The sequence below is a fragment of the Staurois parvus genome, unplaced genomic scaffold, assembly GCF_062004578.1.
Source record: "Staurois parvus isolate SC_StPar_1 unplaced genomic scaffold, SC_StPar_1.0 ptg000585l, whole genome shotgun sequence".
Classification (NCBI taxonomy): domain Eukaryota; kingdom Metazoa; phylum Chordata; class Amphibia; order Anura; family Ranidae; genus Staurois; species Staurois parvus.
In genome coordinates, this window is record NW_028318381.1 from 704 (window position 1) to 27,133 (window position 26,430).

Sequence of the window (26,430 nt, forward strand, 5' to 3'; positions counted from 1 at the left end):
AATGCATGAGCGAGTGTGACAGCCAGATGACCAACATGCTCACTAGGAGAGGTCAGCCATGGCATCTCCTCCATTTCTATTGGAACAGTAAAGTTAACCTGACCCTAAAAACGTAAAGATAGAAGCCAGAAGCCAAAAAAAAAACAAAAAACAAAACTACATCATTAAACTTTTTTTTTTTTTTAATTATATAAGAAACTATTTTTTTTTCTTTTTTTTTTTAAACAAACCTGCAGTGCCATTTACAAAACGTTCGTTCTATACATGCAAGCAATTCTTGAACATCGAAGTCTGTGCCAAACCAATGACATGATGGCTAGTCCGGGTTTACTGGTTGACCGAGGTTCCGAATATCTCCATTGACGTAGCAGCAGCAGGGCTCTAGAACTTCCACATGTCTGCTCCTGGCGCTGGACGGCCATCATTGCTAGATTTCATCTCCGCCACGTTCAGCGTGGATTATTCCACCGACCCGACCTTCTACGCCCTCTAAGAACGAACAAAAGATAAGGATTACAGTGATTGGTAACAGCAAGGGAACACGGCTTTCGTGATTTCATCGGAGTTGGTATAAGAAGGGAAGTCCCGCTGTTCTCGGGACCGTTGGCCTTCAAGTTCTTGTGGTCAACCCTCCGGTTAAAGAAGCCCTTACGGTATGGTCCTCAGTAAAAACAATGAGGCCGTACACCAACTTCAGTAAATTTTACTGAAAACAGAAGGAGGCGTCCTAAAGTCAGAAAAACTCTGGATACCTTTATACAATGTAATCTGAACTATTCCAACCGAAGCATAATCCATGGGGGGGCTCCACTCCACAGACCCATCTCTGACCTTACTAATGTTGAGTGGAAGTTCTTGGGCACATGCCAAGCAATAACTAAATCATGAAGACTGCCCTCCCTGAACTACATGGAGGAGAAGCAGCGAATTATGGGGACGATAGTTCATGAAAACCTCACTTCTATACTAAATGAGGCTCACCTGAAATTTGTAAACAATATGGTCCCTGTGGTTAGGGTTTAACCCAGGGGTTCAGAATTAAAAATTTCCAGGAGGTCCAATAATAAAAAGGGAACTTGGGTGGAAGAAATTTTTAATGTCGCCTCCTCCCCAGCGGCGTCCTCTGGCCCCCTTTCACGTCGCCTCCTCCCCAGCGGCGTCCTCTGGCCCCCTTTCACGTCGCCTCCTCCCCAGCGGCGTCCTCTGGCCCCCTTTCACGTCGCCTCCTCCCCAGCCGCGTCCTCTGGCCCCCTTTCACGTCGCCTCCTCCCCAGCCGCGTCCTCTGGCCCCCTTTCACGTCGCCTCCTCCCCAGCCGCGTCCTCTGGCCCCCTTTCACGTCGCCTCCTCCCCAGCCGCGTCCTCTGGCCCCCTTTCACGTCGCCTCCTCCCCAGCCGCGTCCTCTGGCCCCCTTTCACGTCGCCTCCTCCCCAGCCGCGTCCTCTGGCCCCCTTTCACGTCGCCTCCTCCCCAGCCGCGTCCTCTGGCCCCCTTTCACGTCGCCTCCTCCCCAGCCGCGTCCTCTGGCCCCCTTTCACGTCGCCTCCTCCCCAGCCGCGTCCTCTGGCCCCCTTTCACGTCGCCTCCTCCCCAGCCGCGTCCTCTGGCCCCCTTTCACGTCGCCTCCTCCCCAGCCGCGTCCTCTGGCCCCCTTTCACGTCGCCTCCTCCCCAGCCGCGTCCTCTGGCCCCCTTTCACGTCGCCTCCTCCCCAGCCGCGTCCTCTGGCCCCCTTTCACGTCGCCTCCTCCCCAGCCGCGTCCTCTGGCCCCCTTTCACGTCGCCTCCTCCCCAGCCGCGTCCTCTGGCCCCCTTTCACGTCGCCTCCTCCCCAGCCGCGTCCTCTGGCCGCCTTTCACATCTCCACAGCAGCGGCCTCTGGCCCCCTTTCATAAATTCCCCCCTCCCCCCACAATGGTGTGCTCAAGCCCCCTTTCACACAACCCCCCACCCAAGAGGGGCCTCCACTGGACCCCTTTCACATCACCCTCCACAGCTGAGCCCTTCTCTCCCCCATCACATTTCTCTTCCCCCTACAGCCACATCCTCTGCCCCCATATCTCTACTGTGTGAAGGACAGTGCAAGAGGCTGGGGTAAAGAGGCAGCTCCTTAATGTCGGGACCACAGTGGTCCAGATGGGACAGCAAGTTGGTCCGGAATACAGGCCGTCATTTACGGATGCCTGGTATAACCACAATCTGAACCTTAACTGTGACCTTATTCTGGCTTTGAAGCATTAAGGTCCTCATGATGTGGGAGCATCCCACAGAGACCTCCAACAACTCTCCTTTTTTTCCTCCTACTCTACCTCAATCCCACTATTCCTGCTACCCAAGCTGGCATAACCTGACATTCTTTCGCTTGTTGTGTCCCTTAGCCTTCCTCCTCACCCACCATAAAACCAGTTAGAGTGTCACCAATGCTTGATGCAGCACCCCATCAGTTCTGTCCGTCATGCTACACCAGCCACCTCCGTATGGATACTACTATACCCCCTTTAGTCTTGAGATCAATCAGCCAGCATCTATTTCTATTATAAGCCATTATGGGAGTTCAATGGAACATATTTCTTGGAATTTTTATGTTGCACATCTGCTGTTCCACGTGATATAAAAATGATTGTTCTACTTTGTATTATAAACCTGAAAAAACCAATAAAAATACTTGTAAAAGAAAAGTTGACAAAGCACGCCACAGGCCGTCTTCCTCCAATGGTTTTCACCCCCTAGTGGGTCTTATTCACAAGGAGACCAAGCCATTCGAAATGGCGGAACATGCCAAAGAAAGGCGGCCCATGGAGTGCTTTGTCCACTGGTTTTCAATCTAGTTACGGAGGTTGCATGGATCTGCAATGCGTGGCCCGATATGGCTTCTATCGATGCTGCATTTGGGGTGCGACGGGACTCAAAGCCAGCATGGCACCTGTGGCTGGGTCAACTAGGCTGCCGTTTTGGGACAGGGGAGCAAACTACATAGAGGACTTAGATGGGTTTATAGGTGGTAATAAATATACTAGTCCTGGTCTGCTGGGTTCCTCCTACAGGACACCAGGAACCTGGAGGCCACTGGTGAAAGAAATAGCGAGATAAGAGGGTGGAGGAGAGAGTGCTGCTCACAGCTATAAGGCCGATGATGGAAAAAGGCCAGAGTGAGTGAAGAACAATGGTGGTTGAACATCTCCATTGGAGTTACAAGGAACGGTATAACCCAGGGGTGGGCAACTGTGGCCCTCCAGCTGCTGTAGAACTACAAGTCCCATGAGGCATTGCAAAACTGACAGTTACAAGCAGGACTCCCAAAGGCATGATGGGACTTTTAGTTCACCAACAGCTGGAGGGGCACAGTTGCCTACCCCTGGTGTAACCATTTCAAAATAACCTGTACTACACTGGTGTGCGGGTGCCATGGTTGCTTCTAAGTGGAGCAGAAGGCGAGCGTGGTGTAGATTACATTGCATCTTTCCACAGAATGCCAATACTGACCTGTATGCCTGCCCTCTGGGCATCTGTCCTCTGGAATATTGCCCCCTAGGCATCTGCCCTCTGGACCTCTGTCCCCTGGGAAAGTTTCCTCTGGGTCCCCTGAACCTTCCTCGAAAGTTACCCCTGTCAGTAGTGCTGATTCCTGGAATATTTGTCCTCTTGGGAAGAACCTGATAAGATGGGTGAAAAGATTAACAATGCATCATGTAGTCATGTCCAAAAATATTGCCCCCCCCCCCCAGCCTGGGATGAGTTAGCCTGTTCCCCTCAGGACAGGATGGGAGGTTCTACAAGTCAGGGCTTCTGGAGCCCTCCCACCGTTCCAGAAACTGGAGAACTTTCTGGAAGAGGGGTGGAGGCCCAGATCTGCATGTTTGAGGGACCTTGGACAATCCCCTGGAAGGAGGCTGGGCACGATGACCAGGGCAACCCTCAAATATGACAGAGCCTGGGGAGAGAGGGAAGTTGGATGGAAGATGAACTGAGAGGAAGGCTGGAGTGTGGAGCCTGGGAGGGGTCTCCAGGGAGGGGAGCCCGTCTACAGGATGATTACTGGACTGGAGGATCTTCTCTGCCCAAAGTCTCCTAGGGAGGACAACCTGAGCAGCAAGGAAGGAGCATGTTGGAACACCCTCCTAAACCTTGCAGACAGCCTTCCCAGAAGAGTTGAAGCGGTTATAACTGCAAAGGGCGGGGCCAACTCAATATTGGACCCTATGGACTAAGACTGGGGGGACATTAAAGGTCATGTGCGTGGAAAGGGCGGGGCCAACTCAATATTGAACCCTACGGACTGAGACTGGGAGGCCAGTAAAGGTCATGTGTGTGGAAAGGCTGGGGCCAACTCAATATTGAACCCTACGGACTAAGACTGGGAGGCCATTAAAAGGTCATGTGCGTGGAAGGGCAGGCGGCCCAATACTTGGGGCAATATAGTGTATGCCCTTGTGCTGCACCAAAATACACCCCACTTTGGACACAATTCACTTTTCTAAGTGCAGCGAAAGAGGACGGATCATGCGGTCTCCATTCCTGGATCATGTGATAGAAATGTAGCTGTAGAATTGATATTGCAGTGAGATAGATGGCTGCAGGACTCCAATAAGGTCACCTTGATCGTTCGTCCACGGAAGACACTTTCGTCCAGTTCTGTGGCAGTCTCTGCGGAGTTTTGTTCTGAAAATTCTATATATGCATAACTGGATACAAAGACAAAAGAAGAGCAGATCATTCATCAACATGAAACCAGTACAGAGGGTTCCGGCCACTACAGGCGCACCTCGGTTTACGAACGCCTCAGTTAATGTAATTTTCAGTTTATGAATGAAAATAAACGCCTTGGTTTATGAATTTGTTACAAATTGTGTTTGCAATACGAAGTGTATGTTGATGCCGATTTTTAAATGCAATTGCCGACTTTTTTTTCTTCCCTCGCCTCACAGAATTAGATGTCACTTTCCCTGGAGCTAAAGGATACTTTGTTTCTTTTATCTCAGGAAACAAACTAAAAAGAAACTTTGTTTCTTTTAGCTCCAGGGAAAGTGACAGCTGATTCTCTGAGCTATAGTGAAGCCGGTAATTACATTTGAAACCTGGCACTGACCTACAGTGACAGCGACTTTTTTTTTAAACTTTTTTTCTGACCTCCGGAACGGATTAATTGGTTTTCAATGCATTCCTATGGAAAACCAAATTTTTCGCAATACGAAACATCCCGGAGAACGCATTAAATTCGTAAACCGAGGTACACCTGTATGAGATTTTTTGTTTAATGTAGATGAAAGCAAGTTTTGGAAACCATATTACAATGTAGTCAAATCAAATTTTTTTTTTTTTTCCCCAAACCCTTTGGCCTCTTTCTATCCAAAACTAGGAGTTGGGTAAATGCCAGTAGGTGCAATAAGTCACCATAATCTTCTCTCTCATAGGAACATGGTGAAAATGTAGGCAAGTGCATTCTGTTTTCTCCACTGTAGATGGCGCTCTACTGGAGCAGTAATGCAGCTGGAGAGGAAATCATGAGAAAAAGTAGGTTTTATGGTTACCTCGGTTTCTGGAGCAGAGTTCCATTATCTACGTTGCATCCAGGTGACCCTAGCGGCCATCTTGGGTCAAGCAGAGCCTTTTTAAATACCTGACCCCAGGTTTTTGGTGTACACACAGGACTAGTGGAGGGAGAGCATACCTGCTCGTTATGGACAGCACTAGCAGGAGGGAGAGGTTATGGAACAATAGGAAAGAGCAGAGCCTACGTCCACACTTCCACAAGCTCTTCGGTTGGACTGGCCACGCCGTCCTCCACCTCCCTCGGCAAACACTGTCTTCAGCTCGGGCCCATCATCGCTGACTCTCCTCTGCATCGACTGCGAGTTCCCGGACGGTGACCTTCCCGCTGGGCTGTTGTACCATTTTGGAAGTTCTTCAATACACTGGTTTCTGCATTCCGGGGCTCAGTGCGATTGCTGTCGCCACCCCACCAGTACGATTCCCAGCCCCACCTTCCTATCCAATGCAAAGTCTTGTCACTTACCATGCCAAAGTTTTCATCTCATGTGGTGTTCCCTTGTCTACAGCTGACCTGTTCCTATGTTCTTTGAGCGCGAGGAAAGTGCAGCCGATAAATGTGTCTGGACACAGCTAATCGCGTGGTAAAATAGCGCTGTGATTGGCCCTTCAGCATGTCATGTGATCAGCCGTGTATGATGGACACAGCGATCACAGTTCTGGAGGACGTCATACGGCACCTTCCCAGAACTAGGCGACCACGCGGTAGCCGTCATTCGACTATAGCCCAGTCGTCAAGTGGTTAACAGAAGAGTAGATACGTTTGCAACTGACCCTTTGGAGGGCAACCATAATGCGGATGTGCACCACGAAGGAATGGAGTTTGACACCCCCAGTGCCATGGAATAACGTCCTTACAGGAGGTCTCCAACTTACAAGACGACCTCAATGCTCTGTGTAATTGGGGGGACTATGGGGCCAATGAGGTTTAATGTTGATAAATGTAAGGCTCTGCACTTGGGGGCTAAGAATATGCATCATACATACTATGGGGGTACAATGGAGGGGGGGGGGTGTCAATGGCGGAGAAGGAACTGGGGGTTCTGGTAGATCACAAGCTTAATAATGACTCCAGAGAGAGATATATTATCCCCCCCCCCCCCGGTACAAATCATTAGTAACACCTCATCTGGAATATGCAGTTCAGTTTTGGGCACCAATTCACAAAAAGAACATTTGGGAACTGGAGGAAGTACAGAGAAGATTAGATGAACTGAATTTATTCTCTACTGAGAAGAGATTAAGGGGGGTTATGATCTCCATGTATAATACATAAGGGGGGATATGATCTCCATGTATAATATATAATGGGGGTTATGATCTCCATGTATAATACAATAAGAGGGGATATGATCTCCATGTATAATACATAAGGGGGGGATATGATCTCCATGTATAATACATAAGGGGGGGATATGATCACCATGTATAATACATAAGGGGGATATGATCTCCATGTATAATACATAAGGGGGGGATATGATCTCCATGTATAATACATAAGGGGGGGATATGATCACCATGTATAATACATAAGGGGGATATGATCTCCATGTATAATACATAAGGGGGATATGATCTCCATGTATAATACATAAGGGGGGGATATGATCACCATGTATAATACATAAGGGGGGATATGATCTCCATGTATAATACATAAGGGGGGGATATGATCTCCATGCATAATACATAAGGGGGGGGGGGGATATGATCTCCATGCATAATACATAAGGGGGGGGATATGATCTCCATGCATAATACATAAGGGGGGATATGATCTCCATGTATAATACATAAGGGGGGGATATGATCTCCATGTATAATACATAAGGGGGGATATGATCTCCATGTATAATACATAAGGGGGGATATGATCTCCATGTATAATACATAAGGGGGGATATGATCTCCATGTATAATACATAAGGGGGGATATGATCTCCATGTATAATACATAAGGGGGGATATGATCTCCATGTATAATACATAAGGGGGGGATATGATCTCCATGTATAATACATAAGGGGGGGATATGATCTCCATGTAGAATACATAAGGGGGGGATATGATCTCCATGTAGAATACATAAGGGGGGGGGGGGGAAATATGATCTCCATGTAGAATACATAAGGGGGGGGGGGGAAATATGATCTCCATGTAGAATACATAAGGGGGGGGATATGATCTCCATGTAGAATACATAAGGGGGGGGGGGGGGATATGATCTCCATGTATATTACAATAAGGGGGGGGGGATATGATCTTCATGTATATTACAATAAGGGGAGGGGAAATATGATCTCCATGTATATTACAATAAGGGGAGGGGAAATATGATCTCCATGTATATCACAATAAGGGGGGGGGGATATGATCTCCATGTATAATACAATAAGGGGGGGGGGAATATGATCTCCATGTATAATACATAAGGGGGGGATATGATCTCCATGTATAATACATAAGGGGGGGATATGATCTCCATGTATAATACATAAGGGGGGGATATGATCTCCATGTATAATACATAAGGGGGGGATATGATCTCCATGTATAATACATAAGGGGGGGATATGATCTCCATGTATAATACATAAGGGGGGATATGATCTCCATGTATATTACAATAAGGGGGGATATGATCACCATGTATAATACATAGGGGGGGGATATGATCACCATGTATAATACATAAGGGGGGGGATATGATCTCCATGTATAATACATAAGGGGGGATATGATCTCCATGTATAATACATAAGGGGGGATATGATCTCCATGTATAATACATAAGGGGGGATATGATCACCATGTATAATACATAAGGGGGGATATGATCACCATGTATAATACATAAGGGGGGATATGATCACCATGTATAATACATAAGGGGGGGATATGATCTCCATGTATAATACATAAGGGGGGGATATGATCTCCATGTATAATACATAAGGGGGGGATATGATCTCCATGTATAATACATAAGGGGGGGATATGATCTCCATGTATAATACATAAGGGGGGATATGATCTCCATGTATATTACAATAAGGGGGGATATGATCTCCATGTATAATACATAGGGGGGGGATATGATCACCATGTATAATACATAAGGGGGGGATATGATCTCCATGTATAATACATAAGGGGGGATATGATCTCCATGTATAATACATAAGGGGGGATATGATCACCATGTATAATACATAAGGGGGGATATGATCTCCATGTATAATACATAAGGGGGATATGATCTCCATGTATAATACATAAGGGGGGGGGATATGATCTCCATGTATAATACATAAGGGGGGATATGATCACCATGTATAATACATAAGGGGGGATATGATCACCATGTATAATACATAAGGGGGGATATGATCACCATGTATAATACATAAGGGGGGATATGATTTCCATGTATAATACATAAGGGGGGGGTATGATCTCCATGTATAATACATAAGGGGGGGTATGATCTCCATGTATAATACATAAGGGGGGGATATGATCTCCATGTATAATACATAAGGGGGGATATGATCACCATGTATAATACATAAGGGGGGATATGATCACCATGTATAATACATAAGGGGGGATATGATCACCATGTATAATACATAAGGGGGGATATGATCTCCATGTATAATACATAAGGGGGGGATATGATCTCCATGTATAATACATAAGGGGGGATATGATCACCATGTATAATACATAAGGGGGGATATGATCACCATGTATAATACATAAGGGGGGATATGATCACCATGTATAATACATAAGGGGGGATATGATCACCATGTATAATACATAAGGGGGGATATGATCACCATGTATAATACATAAGGGGGGATATGATTTCCATGTATAATACATAAGGGGGGGTATGATCTCCATGTATAATACATAAGGGGGGGTATGATCTCCATGTATAATACATAAGGGGGGGATATGATCTCCATGTATAATACATAAGGGGGGGATATGATCTCCATGTATAATACATAAGGGGGGAATATGATCTCCATGTATAATACATAAGGGGGATATGATCTCCATGTATAATACATAAGGGGGGATATGATCTCCATGTATAATACATAAGGGGGGATATGATCTCCATGTATAATACATAAGGGGGGGTATGATCTCCATGGTATAATACATAAGGGGGGGGGATATGATCTCCATGTATAATACATAAGGGGGGGGGGATATGATCTCCATGTATAATACATAAGGGGGGGGGATATGATCTCCATGTATAATACATAAGGGGGGGGGATATGATCTCCATGTATAATACATAAGGGGGGGGATATGATCTCCATGTATAATACATCAATGGTTCATATAGTGAACTCGGTGTAGTTATTCCCCCTGAGGTCATCACAGAGGACAAGGGGGCGCTCTTTACGTCTGGAGGGAAGAAATGTAATCTCCAAAACACGGAAAGGTTTCTTCACAGTAAGAGCTGTGAGAATGTGGAATAGACTCCCTCCAGAGTTGGTTGTGGCCAGCTCAGTGGATTGCTGGAGGAAAGTCCTGGATTCTTTCTTGGATACACAGAATATAACTGGATATAACATTATAGGGAAAGTTGATCCAGGGATATCGATTGCCTCTCGGGGGATCAGGAAGGGAATTTTTCCCCTGCAGGTGCAAATTGGATCGTACTTTGCTGGGTTTTTTGCCTTGCTCTGGATAAGCTGTGTGTGTAGGATTATACATTTTTTTTCCTTTTTTAAATGGTTGAACTGGATAGACTTTTGTCTTTTTCAGCCAGACTAACTATATGTAACACCCACTGTAGTTGCATTCAAATCATACAATAAAACCCGTACCTGCATTTATTTATTACATTTCTGCCTAGTGTTCAGCTTTAAAAACAGCGCAAAAGCAGTTTTGTTTTATTTTTTTAAATACAAATAAAAAAAAAAAAAAAAAAAAAAAAAAAAGAAGGAAGAGTTTTTAAAATCAGGCTTACCCTTTAGGATGTCCAGAGTATCTGTCACACAGAATGGTTATTCGGTTGATGGACCCACATTTGCTGAAGTGAGATTCGAGATCCTGGGCTGTACCCCCATAATCCACCTACAGCAATACGAAACACCAGCAACAAATCCGGAATTTTAGAAGTTTAAACAAATTGGAAAACCAAGATTCAACCCCATTGTGCAGATTTTTTTTTTTTTAATGCAAAGAAAAAAAAAAAAAAAAAAAAAAAAAAAAAAAAGCAAAGCATAGTGCCATGTACTCACAGAAGATTTCCCACACCCATGTGACACTAAAGGGCACCCCTGGGGCAACCAACTCCCAGGGGGTACAGCACCGCAGATTCCTGGCCTTCCCAGCCCATGGCAAGACAAAGTAGACCCATGCAAATCAGGAGGAACTGGGCCACTCCAGCCTTCTTGGGTGGATTGCTCTCATGCCCCATATGCCATGGGCGCCCCGATTTCTGTTCCAGCCTGTACTAGCCTCCAGAGACCCCCCCCCCCCCAATCATACCAGCAGGGATAGCACAGCACCAGTCATTCCTACCAAACAGGCCAGGATGACAGCGGAGCGCCCCTACTGGACACTGATGAGAACAGATCCTACACTTGACATTAGCCCAAAGGTGATCGCCCCATTGTGCAGATTTGAGCTACGCAAAGTTTCCCGGATTATTAACTACTTACATTGCCAACATATACAGAGCGTCTATCGGCCTCCCGCTTCTCTTCTGCAGTCATAGGTTGGGGAAGACCTGAGAGTGAAGACAGATTGCAATGGCTTTTCTAAAAAAAAGGTACATGGAAGAGAATAGGGGATAAAAAAACAAAACAAAAAAAAAAAAAAAAAAAAACAAGAAGAGAATAGAATGGAACCTAGAAGATAGCAGTCCTCCACATTTTGAACAGAATAAAAAAGAACATTTAAAAAAAATAGAATAGAATGCAATATAACCGTCTTCCATATTTCAAATAGAAAAATAGCAGAAATGGACAATAGAATAAAACCGTCATCCATATTTTGAATAGAACACCCCCCCCCCCCCCCAACAATAAAATACAATATAACCATCGTCCGTATTTTGAGTAGAAAAAGAACAGTAAAAAAAAAATAAAAAAATAATAATAATAATAAATAATAATAATAGAATACAACCGCCTTTTGTATTTTGAATAAAAAAAAAAAATGAGAAAGAATATAACCGTCTTCCATATTTTGACTAGAAATGAACAGAAAAAAAAAACCCCAATTGAATAAAATGGAATATAACTGTCTTCTGTATTTCTAATAGAACATAACCGTCTTCTGTATTTTGAATAGAATAGAACAAAAACCCCACAAAAACAAAACAGAATGAAATAGAATATAACAGTCTTCCATGTTTCGAATAGAAAAAAACCCAACATAACCGCCTTCCGTATTTTGAATAGAAAAGAATGGAATTAAAAAAATAAAAATGAAAATATAATAGAACAGAAAGAATATAAAAAAAGTCTTCCAAAAACGTAATATAGAATACATCCGAATTGCGTTTCAAATTTTCCGAATTGAATTCAGTTCGAATAAAATGAAACAAATTCCAAAAACAAATTAAATGAAATTTAACAAAATTATTTTAATAACCAAATGAAACAATTTTTCGTTCTGCACATATCGAACGCACAGGCGTTCCATACATCTGCATTCATGCCTGTTGGGACATAGCAGGGCGCAGCAGCTGGTCCCAGTCTGACAGCCGTGTGGGAATGTGGCCCCCGAATTCAGACCGTGTGTGTTGAGAGACACTTACCTGCATGGCTGTCAGACTGGGACCAGCGGCTGTGACCAAGGAGCTGCCACACCCCAATAGACGTAAATGGGGCTGCCTGCCCGGGGAAGCACAGAAAACCTTCTTATTCCAGGTGTGAAGGTACGGCTGTACAGAGGTACGCTTGTGTGAATGAGGCCCATATAATCACTTCCCGATCAGAATAAAAGCGACCAATAGAACACCTCTGGGTACCTTTAGGCTGCCCATAGAAGGGTGAATTTCTGTCTGAGAATGACAGGCGAAATGGGATGTTCCAGCTGTGTCCGGCATGGGGCACCCTCGGGAATTGCCGCAAACTTGCTCCTCCGGCTCGGCGGCGGGTGTAACGAACAGATTGGATTCCTCTTTCTGGAAAACAGGAAACAAATTTTTGTAAAAAAAAAGTCTCGATGAGGCCAATAAGCCCGTATGATGCCGGGAAGTTGGGAGGAATAAAACCATTTACATTGGAGAGAGCGGCGAGGAGTCAACCTCAGGTCAGGGTCTTTTGGCCATTTGTGCCCCCATTTGGAAGATTCACCTTCTCAACTTGTCCTGGTGGCCAGAACTGGAAGGGACGGAAAAATCCCAAAATGTTGACCTGTCCTGCTGTCATTTTTTATACTTTTATGTGGATGGAGTAGCTGTAACATGTCCACCATACTCATTCACATGGAAGGGGGGGGGGGGGGGTGGAAATCTGGGGGCCACCTAAACCAACGGTTGTGGGGAAGAGACCCTTGTGCCTGTCAACATGGGAATAATGCACTTTGTCCCCCATGTTGAGGGCATGTGTCCTTGTATGGTTCAGGGGGGAGGGGGTGCTTGGTCACTCCCCCCTTTCCTGACCTGCATCCTTGGATTTTGGGGGGGGGGGGGGGGAGAGAGGAAGGGGACCCCCACGTGTTTAGAAAAAAAAAAAATTTGGCATGGGGATTCCCCTCAAAATCCATACGAGTCCTGAAGGGCTTTTGTAGGAGCTCGAATCGCACCAAAAAGGATCTGTTTTAGTATCCAAGCATTACCACGAGCTTGGTCACCCCCTTTCTCCCTTTCCTGGGCTGCATCCTCAAATTTTGGGGGGGGGGGGGGGAAGGGGACCCCCCACGTGTTTAAAAAAAAATTTGGCCCAAAGGGCCACAAACACCGCTATCGGCCCGAGTGTAGTCATCACCTTCCTTCAATATGTTGCCTTTAGGTACACGTCCAATATTGCTGTGTATACACTGGGGGAGATTTAGGAACACCGGAGAGTGCAGAATCTGGTGCAGCCAATCAGCTTCTACCTCCAGCTTGACCAATGAAGCTTTGTCAATACAACCTGGAAGCCGATTGGCTCCCATGCACAGCTGCACCAGATTTTGCAACCTCCAGTTTTAGTAAATCTCCCCCAATGATGTCACTCCAACTATTCCATACTACAGTTTTCTTTGAGCCCGGAGCGGTGCGCGGTCATGGAACGGGTCACGCCAACATGGTCACCGCCACACATGTATCTGCCATTAGGAGGACTATAGGGGGTCAGTAACGTCTACCGGTCACGGGACTGTTTGTAACCGTCTCCTCAGTCATCAGATTCTTTAATCGCTCCGTCTCCTCTTCCATCTCCCGCACGCGCACCCTGATAGCCGTCAGCTCCTGGAACACACAAAAGGGAGTCAATGCGATCCTCTGGATTGCTGCAACTTCAAAAATCGGACAATCAGCCTGGAATAGGGAGGAGAATCTGCAGATCAATAGGAAACGCAATGGAGGCCTCCAAAAAGGTTGCTTTTGGCCAAGATAAGTGTAGTATGTGTTCTTATAAGTGTCCAGTAGGGGCGCTCCACCATCATTCTGGCCTTCTGCATAGTACCCTTGATTCAGGGCTGGGACAAGGGGTGGGCAGGAGGGGTGGCTGCCCTTACCCTGAGGTATCATGTGAGGTGGGGGGGGGGGGGGGGGTTGTGCTAGAAAAGGCAATATGGTAGATTTGTGTTGGAAGGGGGAATTTGGGGGGCAGCAGGGGGTAGGAAATGTTCTAAGGGGAAACACATTGTATCATTCTATACCAGGGGTATTGAATTAAAATTCACCACAGTCCGGGCATACATCAGAGGTCCAAATCTTTGCCCCCTTCACTGAAGAGTACTCTGCTCCTTTTTACATCATCCCTCCACATTACTGCCCTCAGCCCCCACATGTTACTTTCCTCAGCCCCCCCCCCCCTTACACACACATTACTGTCCTCAGCCCCCCTTCACACTAATGTCCTTTAACTTCGCCCCCCCCACTGTCCTACCTTACACAGACAGCGATTGCTAGGACTGCCTTTCATCCTAGCAACCAATCACCTACTTGTTAACCTCAGGCAGCTCCCGCCCCCCATCCAGGACTGTCCTGCCTTCCGCTGTCAGCCCTGTGAGGATGACCGTAAGACATCTGGGGGAAGAAGAGGATCTTAAATGGCAGCACTGCATGGGTCTGGATGGGACAGGGATTCGGTCCACATCCGGACCCCGGTCCGCCATTTAGCGATTCCTGTTCTATACCTTGTATTATACATTATATTATTCTATTATACATTGTATCTGTCTCACTGCAGACAGTAAACAAACACGTGAGTAAAAATAACATTAAAAACCTCAAAAAACCCAGTTAGATGAATGCAAGGCCGGTGCTACCACTAGGCAAACTAGGCAGTCGCTGCCACTGGTTTCCGTACTCTCCACCATGGCCGAACCTAGAGGAATGTTGAGGTGGGCTACAACGCCATTCCCAGGCAGGTCTTTTCATGGACTGGAGTGAGTAGGACTGGGGAGGGGGGGGGGGGACAATTGCACTAGGAGGGGGAATTTGTGCTGGGAAGGTTAATATGGAGGGGCCCTTAGGGGCAATAGACCTGGACGAAGCCTCCCTCAACCAACCAACCAATCATGAAATCACCCAGAAGACCTACCGGGTCATCCAGGTCGTCCTCCTCGCCATGGTCGACTTTGCTAGGCCCCACCTCCTGATTGTGAATCTCGTCAGCCATTCCTCCGAGTCACATCCCACTGAGGAGAGAACCGGCGGCGGGTCGGCCCACGCTCTGCGACAACTCAGGCCTGGAAGACACACAACAGTGTCAGACTCCATCAAAGAAGAGTTGTTATTATTATACAGGATTTATGGCGCCAACACTTTGCTCAGCACTTTACAATATAACGGGAGACAATACAGTAACAATACAGATCAATACAAGAGGGATAGGAGGGCCCTGATCCTGGGAGCTTACAATCTAGGAGGGAGGGCCTGATCCCGGGAGCTTACAATCTAGGAGGGAGGGGCTGATCCTGGGAGCTTACAATCTAAGAGGGAGGGGCTGATCCTGGGAGCTTACAATCTAGGAGGGAGGGGCTGATCCTGGGAGTTTACAATCTAAGAGGGAGGGGCTAGTGGTCCAAAAGGTAGTAACTGTGGGGGAGGGACTGGTAGGAGGAGTAGAAGATTCCATTATCAGCTGAGGGCAGGATAGGCTTCCCTGAAGAGATCGGTTTTCAGAGATCGCCTAAAAGTGAGCAGAGTAGGTGATAGTCTGATAAATTGGGGTAGTATTATACAGTATTTATAAAGCACTAACAGTTGGCTCAGCGCTGTACATAACAATTGGAGACAATACATGCGATAGTACAATACCAATACAATGTGATACATGAGGGGATCGAGGGCCCTGCTCCTTGGAGCTTACAATCTAGGAGGGAGGGGATGGTGGCACAGGAGGAGATAGCTGTGGGGGATGGAGTGGTAGGAAGAGTGGAGGAGGTCGGCAAGTTAGCAGGGGGTGGGGTAGGCTTCCCTGAAGAGGTGGGTTTTCAGGGTGCGCCTAAAGGAGAGGAGAGTAGGCGATAGTCTATTGGATTTGGGTAGAGAGCTCCAGAATATGGGTGACGCCATGGAGAAGTCCTGGAGGCGGGTATGGGAGGAGGAGACTAGGGAACTAGAGAGAAGGAGGTCTTGTGAGGAGCGGAGTGTGCGTGTTGGGTGGTACTTGGATATTAGGTCGGTGATGTAGTTCGGGGCAGTATGGTGGACGGCTTTGTACGTCAGTGTTAGGATTTTGATCCGTTGGGCAATCGGAAGCCAGTGGAGGGATTGGTAGAGGGGGGTGGCGGAAACGGAGCGGTAGGTAAGGTGGATTAGTCTGGCTGGGGTAGAGAGTTCCAGAGGATCGGAGAGGCTCTGGAGAAGTCCTGGAGACTAGAATGGGAGGAGGAGACAAGGGAGTGGAGAGGATGGTTTGGGTGATATTTGGTGACAAGATTGGTGATGTAATTTGGGGCGGAGTTATAAATGATTTTATAGGTTATTGTCAATGTTGTTAATTTTGTTCATTGGGTAATGGGAAGTCAGTGGAGGGATTGGCAGAGAGGGGTGGAGGGCACTGAGTGGAGGTCAGTGGAGGGATTGGCAGAGAGGGGTGGAGGACACTGAATGGAGACCAGTGGAGGGATTGGCAGAGAGGGGTGGAGGGCACTGAGTGGAGGCCAGTGGAGGGATTGGCAGAGAGGGGTGGAGGGCACTGAGTGGAGGCCAGTGGAGGGATTGGCAGAGAGGGGTGGAGGACACTGGGGGCCAGTGGAGGGATTGGCAGAGAGGGGTGGCAGATACAGAATGGTTAGTAAGGTGGAGGAGTCTGGCAGCAGCATTCATGATAGACTGAAGAGGGGATAGCCTGCGATAAGGTCGGCCAATGAGGAGGGAGTTACAATAGTCAAGGTGAGATATAACCAGGGAGGGAATAAGTTGCTTGGTGGTTTCTGAGGTTAGGAACGGCCGTATCGTGGAGATGTTGCGGAGGTGAAGTCTACAAGATTTGGACAGTGATTGGATTTGGGGCTGGAAGGACAGATGGGAGTCTAGGATTACACCGAGTACCCTAGCATGAGGGGAGGGACTGATGATTGTGTTATTGATCTTGATGGAGAAGTCGGGGGAGGGGGCACGGGCTGGGGGGAATACTAAGAGCTCAGTTTTGAAAAGATTGAGTTTGAGGAAGTGGAGTGACATCCAAGCCGATATGTCTTTTAGTAGGTTAGTTATGCGAGAGGAGACTGAAGGGGTGAGGTGAGGAGTAGAAAGATAGATTTGTGTGTCATTAGCATAGAGATGGTACTAAAAGCCATGGGAGTTTATCAAGTGACCAAGGGAGGAGGTGTAGATGGAGAAGAGAAGGGGTCCAAGGACTGAACCCTGAGGGACCCCTACAGAGAGAGGAAGTGGAGAGGAGGAGACAGAGTTATAGGCAACGCTGAAGGAGCGCTGCGTTAGGTAGGAAGAGAACCAGGAGAGAGCGGAGTCTCACAGGCCAAGAGAGTGGAGTTTGAGGAGGAGGGGATGGTGCGGTGGCCATCGGTCGGGAGGCGTACGGAGCGGTGGCCATCGGTCGGGAGGCGTACGGAGCGGTGGCCATCGGTCGGGAGGCGTACGGAGCGGTGGCCATCGGTCGGGAGGCGTACGGAGCGGTGGCCATCGGTCGGGAGGCGTACGGAGCGGTGGCCATCGGTCGGGAGGCGTACGGAGCGGTGGCCATCGGTCGGGAGGCGTACGGAGCGGTGGCCATCGGTCGGGAGGCGTACGGAGCGGTGGCCATCGGTCGGGAGGCGTACGGAGCGGTGGCCATCGGTCGGGAGGCGTACGGAGCGGTGGCCATCGGTCGGGAGGCGTACGGAGCGGTGGCCATCGGTCGGGAGGCGTACGGAGCGGTGGCCATCGGTCGGGAGGCGTACGGAGCGGTGGCCATCGGTCGGGAGGCGTACGGAGCGGTGGCCATCGGTCGGGAGGCGTACGGAGCGGTGGCCATCGGTCGGGAGGCGTACGGAGCGGTGGCCATCGGTCGGGAGGCGTACGGAGCGGTGGCCATCGGTCGGGAGGCGTACGGAGCGGTGGCCATCGGTCGGGAGGCGTACGGAGCGGTGGCCATCGGTCGGGAGGCGTACGGAGCGGTGGCCATTGGTTTTAGCTGTTAGTAGATCATTAGTGAGTTTTAGTAGGGCAGTTTCAGTGGAGTGGAGTGAGTGAAAGTCATACACGAATGGACCCGCCTGAGCGGGATGCGCAGAACACCTGTGCAGGGGAACGCCGCCCTCACATGGAGTACTGCGACACACAACATCGCTTGTTCGAGGTTTAGATGTCCTAGAAAATTGTAACATTTAAAATACAAATCTTTAGAGCCCATTCACACTTCCGGCCGGATTGGATACAAATTGAAAGTGTGGTCTAGGTTTGACCTCCTATTAGATGGTTTTTTGGTAAATCTAAAAGGAAAAAATTGTATAATGTATGGCCAGCCTTAAGCCAAGGACAGACTATGGGGAAAAAAAATAACGCTTTGGGAGCGATCGTCCAATAATCGGATCGTTGGCACACAGCTTTCGAGAGCCGACCGCGACAGCTCACATGAAAATTATCCAGAGGGACAAACATGAAGATGTTTCTTGTATGATACAAGAATGAATGATTTTCATTTACCCCCTTACCTGCCAGGCACTGCCCCCCTCCCTTCCTGCCCAGGCCAATTTCCAGCTCAGTCACACTTTGACAATTGCACGGTCATGCAACACTACACCCATATGACATTTGTATCATTTTTTTTCCCACACAAATAGAGCTGCCTTTTGGTGGTATTTAATCGCTACTGAGATGATGCGACATGGAAATCGCACAGAAACCGGTGCCAATTCCACATCAGCGTGAACACAGGCTCACAGCTAATTGACAAAGTGGTAGTCTCAGTGGTTCGGACCAGGTTCAAGACAGGATTTTTTTTTCTGTTCACAGCTGATGACATGGTGCGGTTTAGAAGCGGTTCCCATAGAAGGGCCCTCTGATCCCTCCTGTATCACCCCAGGTTCACACCTAAGCATTTTCCTCTGCGTTTTACAGAAATGCACAGAAGCCCATTTACCATGATTCCCTATGGGACAGATTCACATCTCTGCGTTTTCACCCCAGTGTGTTTTTGGAAAGGGTAGGGGGCTTTTTTTTTTTTTTTTTAAAACGCAAAACATTGCATTTTTGGTTCTATAGACTTCAATGGAAACGCTGCAGAAAAGCACGTCGTGCGTTTTTGATGCTTTTTTTTGCATTTTATTCTGCCCAGCAACAAGTTAAAGAAAAACAAAATGCAAAACGTGTCAAAAACGCACCGCAGAAACGCATACTGCATCGGTGTGAACCTAGCCTACAATTGTATTGTCACCAGAAAAAAAAAAAAGTCCTCCCACATTCAAAAGACCAGATCTGGTGTGTGTGGCTAGGTCTTCATACACCTTTTCATTCAATTCAATCCAATCAAGCAATGCGGTGCAGCCCCCCCTAGGGGCCGGGGAAGCCGAGAAAAGCATTACAAAATAAGAAAAAGAAAGGGGCGCACAAGCCTCGTGCATTACCGCGATAAAATGTTTTATTAATATAATATATCGGATGTATACTCACAAACGCCAAATTAAGACGCGCATATCAGGACAGAGCGCACCGCTGGAGATGCACGTTCTGGGAGGATGTCATACGACGCCGTCCCAGAACTGGAGAAGCGCGCTCTAGTCGTCATTTGGCTATAGTGCGGTAAGCGGTTAATCACAGTAATCGTCAAAAAGGAAAATAAATAAAATTGGCCAAAACTGCGCATGAAAAAAAAATGTGCATGAGTAGCATGAAAAAAAAAAAAAACAAAAAAAAGCAAAATCCCCACACAGCACAGACGATCATTAGTCTGATCTCATGTTGTGTACCAGGCTTTACTCTACCCAAAAAAAAAACAAGAACAAATACCCCAACGAAAAAAGAAAACAAAACCTAATCAAAAAAACAAAGAAAACAAACGCACACCCAAAAAAAACCCACAATCCCCCCCCCCAAAAGAAAAAATTATTAAAACTGCGCATGCTCAGAAAGTAAAGAACGCATGACATCACTTTTGAAGTTGTATTCTGTCCTATGAGAATCTTTGGAACTTCGTCATCTTTGATGAGACTGGCATGAAAAAAAACAAAAAACAAAAAAAAAACAACACACAAACCCCACACAATACAGATGATCATTTGTCTGATGTTCTCATGTTGTGTACCAGGCTTTACTCTACCCAAAAAGCAAAAAAACAAAAACAAAACAAAAAACACTCCCAAAATAACCCAACATCCCCAAACAAACAAACCCACCAAAAAAATAAAAAAGCAGAAAAACAAAACAAAAACAAACCTCAAAACAAAAATACCCCCCCCCCCCAAAAACAAACAAACAAAAAAACCCCCCCACACAATGCAGATGATCATTCATCTTATGTTCTCAATGTTGTGTACCAGGATCAACTCTACCCAAACCCCCCACCCCCCCCCCCCCCCCCCAAGAAGAAAAAAAAAAAAAAAAATTAGATCTACTTTACGGATTCACGTTTGCAGTAAAATGTATTGTCCTTCAAAAAGCAGTCTACCGCGGATCACTTTTCAGAGGGCAGTATATCAGTGGCCAAGGATCGATTCACATTGCTGCGACATGGGATCCAACTTGTGAGACCCCCCCCAAGTCGCATGACATGTAGCATCCCATGTCAGTCAATGAGAGCGTTCATTAGCATGACTGAAGTCGCTAGTCGCTCCGACTTCAGAAAAAGTTCCTGTGCAGGGGTGGACTGACAACTCATGGACCCCCCGGGCAATAGGGGATCATGGGGCCCCTGTGTCCTTGCCCAAACAAAAAAGCCTATGAAAAAGGGGGCCCCCTACTGACCCCGGGCCCTCGGGCAGTGCCCGAGTTTCCAAATGGTCAGTCCACCCCTGTTCCTGTGCTACTTCAAGGCAACTTCTATCCGACTTGTGCCCATAGACTTTATTGAAGCCTCCTCATCATATCAGCAACTACGCATGGCCGGCGCCTAGCGTCAGTACAACGCAAAACGCACGGGAAGGTTCCGGGGAGGACCACAGACGTGCCTAGCATGATCAAATGTTAAATAGATACATCGATGGAGGAAACAGGGGGACCGATCTACCTTCACTTTCTATCACCAGCAAATCTGCCCGACACCCTTCCGACTACACGCTGCACACGACACCCTCCGACTACACGGGATTCCCCAACTACATGCAGCACACAACACCCTCTGACTACACGGGATCCTCTGGCTGCACACGACACCCTCTGACCACACGGGATCCTCTGACTACACGGGATCCTCTGGCTGCACACGCCACCCTCTGACTACATGGGATCCTCTGACTACCTGCAGCACAGGAGACATACTCATCTCCTCCCTTATTGCACAGCTTTTTGTATTAACCCCTTCATTCCTGGCCAGGCACCCAACTCCCCCCTCCCCCAGCCCAGGGGCCCCTGCCTGCAGCAAGCCAGCAGCGCAGGGGTTAATGCAATGCTCACACCTGCCGGAGAGCAGCTTCTAATAGGTCAGGTGCAGCCCAGAGGAGGAGGGCGACCAGCCAAGGCTCATGCATGCTCCTATTTATCACTGTCGCGTCCCATAGTGCGCAGCCACCAATCAGCAGCGCCGGGAGCCCAAGCCCGGGTTCACATAGATATGATGCGGTATATTGTATATGAGTCACACGGGAACCGCACCGCATTCCCTGCAGATCACATGCGATTTGTGTGCGGTGCGATCAGAGCCGTACATTTTGCACACACTAGAATGGGATTGCAGGGGTAGTCACACCTATTCACACCTAGTCACACCTATGCGATCGCATTCTGCACATTTTGCGGACCACTTTCAGGGTGTTAACATTCACACCCGCAGAGGTTCGCATGAACGGGGTGCGATTCTGATGCATAAAATGCTACGAATTGCGCACCGCCTCAGTGTGAACCCGGGCTTAAAGGGAAAAGACGGACTTTGCGATCCGTGCATGCAGACGGCCGAACATCTGCGGCTAATTTGCTGCATTCTGGAAGCAGCAATGCTCTGCGCTACAGTGGTTGCAGGGGGACCAGACAATTACCCGCAGCCAAAATGCTGCAAAAACGCCAACTCTGGAGGCATCCGTCTAGGGTCAGCAGTGGCGCCTGCCATTGATTTATACAGATTTGTACAATTTGACAGTGGCTGCTGGCCGCATACAGTGGGGGCTGATTTGATGCCCGGCCACACCGGTGCAATTTCAGGTGCGATTTTGTGAATTGAAATCGCACCTGAGATCGCATCTAATGAATATAAATATCAGTGTGTTCACACGTGCGATTTGCTGCGGCACAATTTCTAAAGTAGTTCTTGCGTGACTTTTTCGGCAGTTTAGTTGCGATTTCACATCCATAGAATAGAATGGAAATCGCACTGCAAATGGCGAGAAATCATTAAAAATCTTCACAAGTAGCAATAAGTGCCCAGCCACTCTGGTGCGATTTCAGGTGCAATTTGCGAATTGAAATCGCACCTGAAATCGCATCCAGTGATTGCCAGTGTCTTGACACGTGCGATTTGCTGCAGAGTGATTTCTAAAGTCGTTCTTGCGTGACTTTTTCTGCAGTTTTTGTTAGGATTTCACAGACATAGAATATAATGCAAATTGCAAGAAATAGTTGAAAACCTCCCAAGTAGCAATAAAGTCTATAATGAATTTGAATGAAATTGCACACAAATCGTGTGATTTTAAATCGCAGCAGTGTGACCAATGACTTAGAAAATAAAGTCTGTAGAAATCACGCAAATCGCATGGCAAGTCGCACCCTATTGTCTGCAATTACAGCGGTCATATGGGTCTGGTCCCGACTTGGCCGGAGCCGCACCGATTTGGAAAGTAGTACATGCGCTACTTTTGGTGCGATTTGCATAGACATCTGTGTTGGATTTCTTGCAGATCGCACCTGAAATCGGCAGGTCATCCGACTTTGAAATTTACTTGGGCCTGGAAAGCGCCTCTTTGGCTGTATGGATAAGGGTGGTCATTTGCACCCCAATTGTCCCCATTGGAAAAGGAGCGGCACAAGGTGGTAAAAACAACATGGTGGTGTCCCAGGTTTCTCCTTGGGCATCTGTGAAACCATTGGAAGCAGGGCTGCTGTTATAAATCACAGGGTGACGCCTACCTGACAGGGCCCCCCGCAAACCCTCAAATATCAACCCCCCAAAAATACACTAAAATCATTATTAACGGATGTGATGGACCCAACTGGGACAGCGGCTTTTGAAGGGGACTGCACGCTAGCCTCTTGCCTACTGACCATCGCCCTTCCATCTTAAGGGGCTCTTTTCTTTGGTGGGTGCCTGGGGGGACCTCTGGAGTAGTTTACTTTGGATTCAAGTCCATGTCTCCCCAAATCTGTATCCGGGTCCCCCAGTTCTCAGAGTCTGTGTTTCGGGAAGACATGGATTTGAAACTGAAGTAAACTACCCCAAAGGTTCCAAAGTTTCCCCCCCCCCCCCCAGGCACCCACCAAAGAATAGAGCCCCCTCAGATGCCAGGGCCATGGTCAGTAGGCTAGAGGTTAGCCTGCAGTCTCCTCCAAAGGTCCCTGTCCAGGTTGGGTCTGGCATCTGACTGGACTCTATCCCTTGGTGGGTGCCTGGAGGGGACCTCTGGAGTAGTTTACTTCGGATTCAAGTCCATGTCTTCCCAAATCTGTATCTGGGTCCTCCACTTCTCAGAGTCTGTGTCTTTCGGGGAGACATGGACTTGAATCCGAAGTAAACTGCTCCAAAGTTCCCCCCCCAGGCACCCACCAAAAAAAACTCCCTTAGATGCCAGGGCGATGGTCAGTAGGCTAGAGGCTAGCCTGCAGTCCACTCCAAAAGCCCTTGTTTGGTGTGGCATCTGAGGGGGCTCTTTTCTTTGGTGAGTGCCTGGGGGGGGGGAACTTTGGAACAGATTACATCGGATTCAAGTCCATATCTCCCCAAAACACACAGATTCTGAACTGGAGGACCCGGATACAGATTTTGGGAGACATGGACTTGAATCCAAAGCCCCCCGACTGCTTCCACCTGACAGGCAGGAGTGGTCCTGTCAGTATTAGACACAATCCCGGTGTCTGCAGCCCCGGATTTTGTATTAACACCCCCCGCGCTGTCAGATCTATACGATTTACGGACCTGGCGGCAAAGTGGTTAAGGGGGCGTGGCAGGGGGTGTGTCCTATGTCTACATACTTTTGCTAATAGGTGTCCCTCATTTCCATCTCAAAAGGTTGGGAGGTACGAGGTACGTATCTGCTCCTGGCTGGGTCCGGAGTTATTGATGGAGCATTTCCCATGACTGCAGAGCTTGTCTTCGGGTCTCTGAGAGAGATGTATCCCCAGGTCTGTGCTTCAGTATGTAAGTAGTGGTCAAATTGCTGTATATTAGTAACTGAACCTGTTTATTACAATGTAGTTTATATACCACTCTATACCAATCTATTTTAGAAGCTACTAGGGAGGTACTAAAGTGCAAAGTAGATAGGCTGACTGTGTTCCAGTGCTACACCACAGTTCTGGCTGGTGAGAAGTTCCGTTCCAGGCAGGTTGGACAACAGTTGCAGGATCTCCCCATGACTGTAGATCTTGTCTTCGAAACAAAGAAAGGTGCATCTTCAGCGGCCCCTGCCACATTCATCTGGGGGTATCTTTATAAATACCTTTATATACCCGGATGTGCAGAATTCCACCAGGACTCCTATTGAGCTCTTTGCCGAGAATACAGTACCTGTGTGTACATTGGATGTATGTACTCTAAGCGGACCACTTGCTGTGTCCACCTGGGGGAGGTTAGCCCACATGTTCTCATCTGTCAGCAGCACTTTCTGGAGGTCTAACTCTCTATAGCAGGGATTTCCAAACTTTCCAAACAAAGGGCTAGTTTACTGTCTTTCAGATTTTAGGGGGGCTGGACTGTGCCATCTGGAGTACAAAATGTCCCAGGATCAATGGGCGTAAACAATCCCCCATCATTGGTGTCATTGGGAGGAATTGCACCCCATCATTGGTGTCATTGGTAGAAATTGCACCACATCATTAGTGTAATTGGGCCCCATTGTTGGTGTCATTGGGAGGAACAGTGCCTTTTATTGGTGTCAGTGAATGAAATGGTGGCCAAGGGCCATCAAAGTGCCGCATCCCTCCCCTGGGCCACAGTTTGGAAACCACTGCCCTACAACATGCTATTTGGGCTCCTAGATCCTATTGGAGAGGGTGACCTTAGTCCAATGCATGGCCAGATCTAGGGAGGTGCTGGGGTGGACTATGCCCCCCCCCCAGATTTTAGTTGAGGCCCTCCAAAGCCAAAGCTGTCTGCGTGGGGAAGAGGAGCTCTGCTGCCTGTGCCCAGGCTTTGCGCAGTGCAGAGATAGGAGCAGGAGCTCTGCTGAGTGCCCTGCCAGTTGTGACATCTGTCCTCTGCCCTACCAGCAGTGACTCCTGTCCTCTGCCCTACCAGCAGTGCCACCTGTCCTCTGCCCTACCAGCAGTGCCCCCTGTCCTCTGCCCTGCCAGCAGTGATCCCTGTCCTCTGCCTGTTGTGTCCCCTGTCCTCTGCCCGCCCGTTGTGTCCCCTGCCCTCTGCCCTGCCAGCAGGGACCCCTGCCCTCTGCTCTGCCAGCAGGGACTCCTGTCCTCTGCCCTACCAGCAGTGACTCTTGTCCTCTGCACTGCCAGCTGTGTCCCCTGCCCTCTGCCCTGCCAGCAGGGACTCCTGTTCTCTGCCCTGCCAGCACTGACCCTTGTCTTCTGCCCTGCCAGTTGTGACTCTTGTCCTCAGCTCTGCTGTCCCGTGCTCTGTTATGCTGACCCTGTACACTGCCCTGCTGACCCCTGTACACTGCCCTGCTGACCCTTGTACACTGCCCTACTGACCCCTGTAACACTGCCCTGCTGACCCCTGTACACTGCCCTGCTGACCCCTGTACACTGCCCTGCTGACCCCTGTACACTGCCCTACTGACCCCTGTACACTGCCCTACTGACCCCTGTACACTGCCCTGCTGTCCCCTGTACACTGCCCTGCTGACCCCTGTACACTGCCCTACTGACCCTGGTACACTGCCCTGCTGTCCCCTGTACACTGCCCTGCTGACCCCTGTACACTGCCCTGTTGACCCTTGTACACTGCCCTACTGACCCCTGTACACTGCCCTG

At 48.2% G+C, this 26,430-nt stretch overlaps 1 pseudogene across 1 annotated transcript; it reads right to left on the reverse strand.

Annotated features, from left to right (window-relative positions):
- Window positions 1–218: 218 nt before the first annotated feature.
- On the reverse strand, window positions 219–18,292 carry LOC149450067 (uncharacterized; annotated as a pseudogene). Its single transcript, XR_016315311.1, has 9 exons — window positions 17,714–18,292; window positions 15,290–15,419; window positions 13,887–13,989; window positions 12,565–12,720; window positions 11,249–11,316; window positions 10,552–10,658; window positions 4,594–4,681; window positions 3,483–3,652; window positions 219–489 (listed from the first exon to the last, which is right to left on the reverse strand). The product of XR_016315311.1 is annotated as an uncharacterized LOC149450067 (transcript).
- Window positions 18,293–26,430: the final 8,138 nt, after the last annotated feature.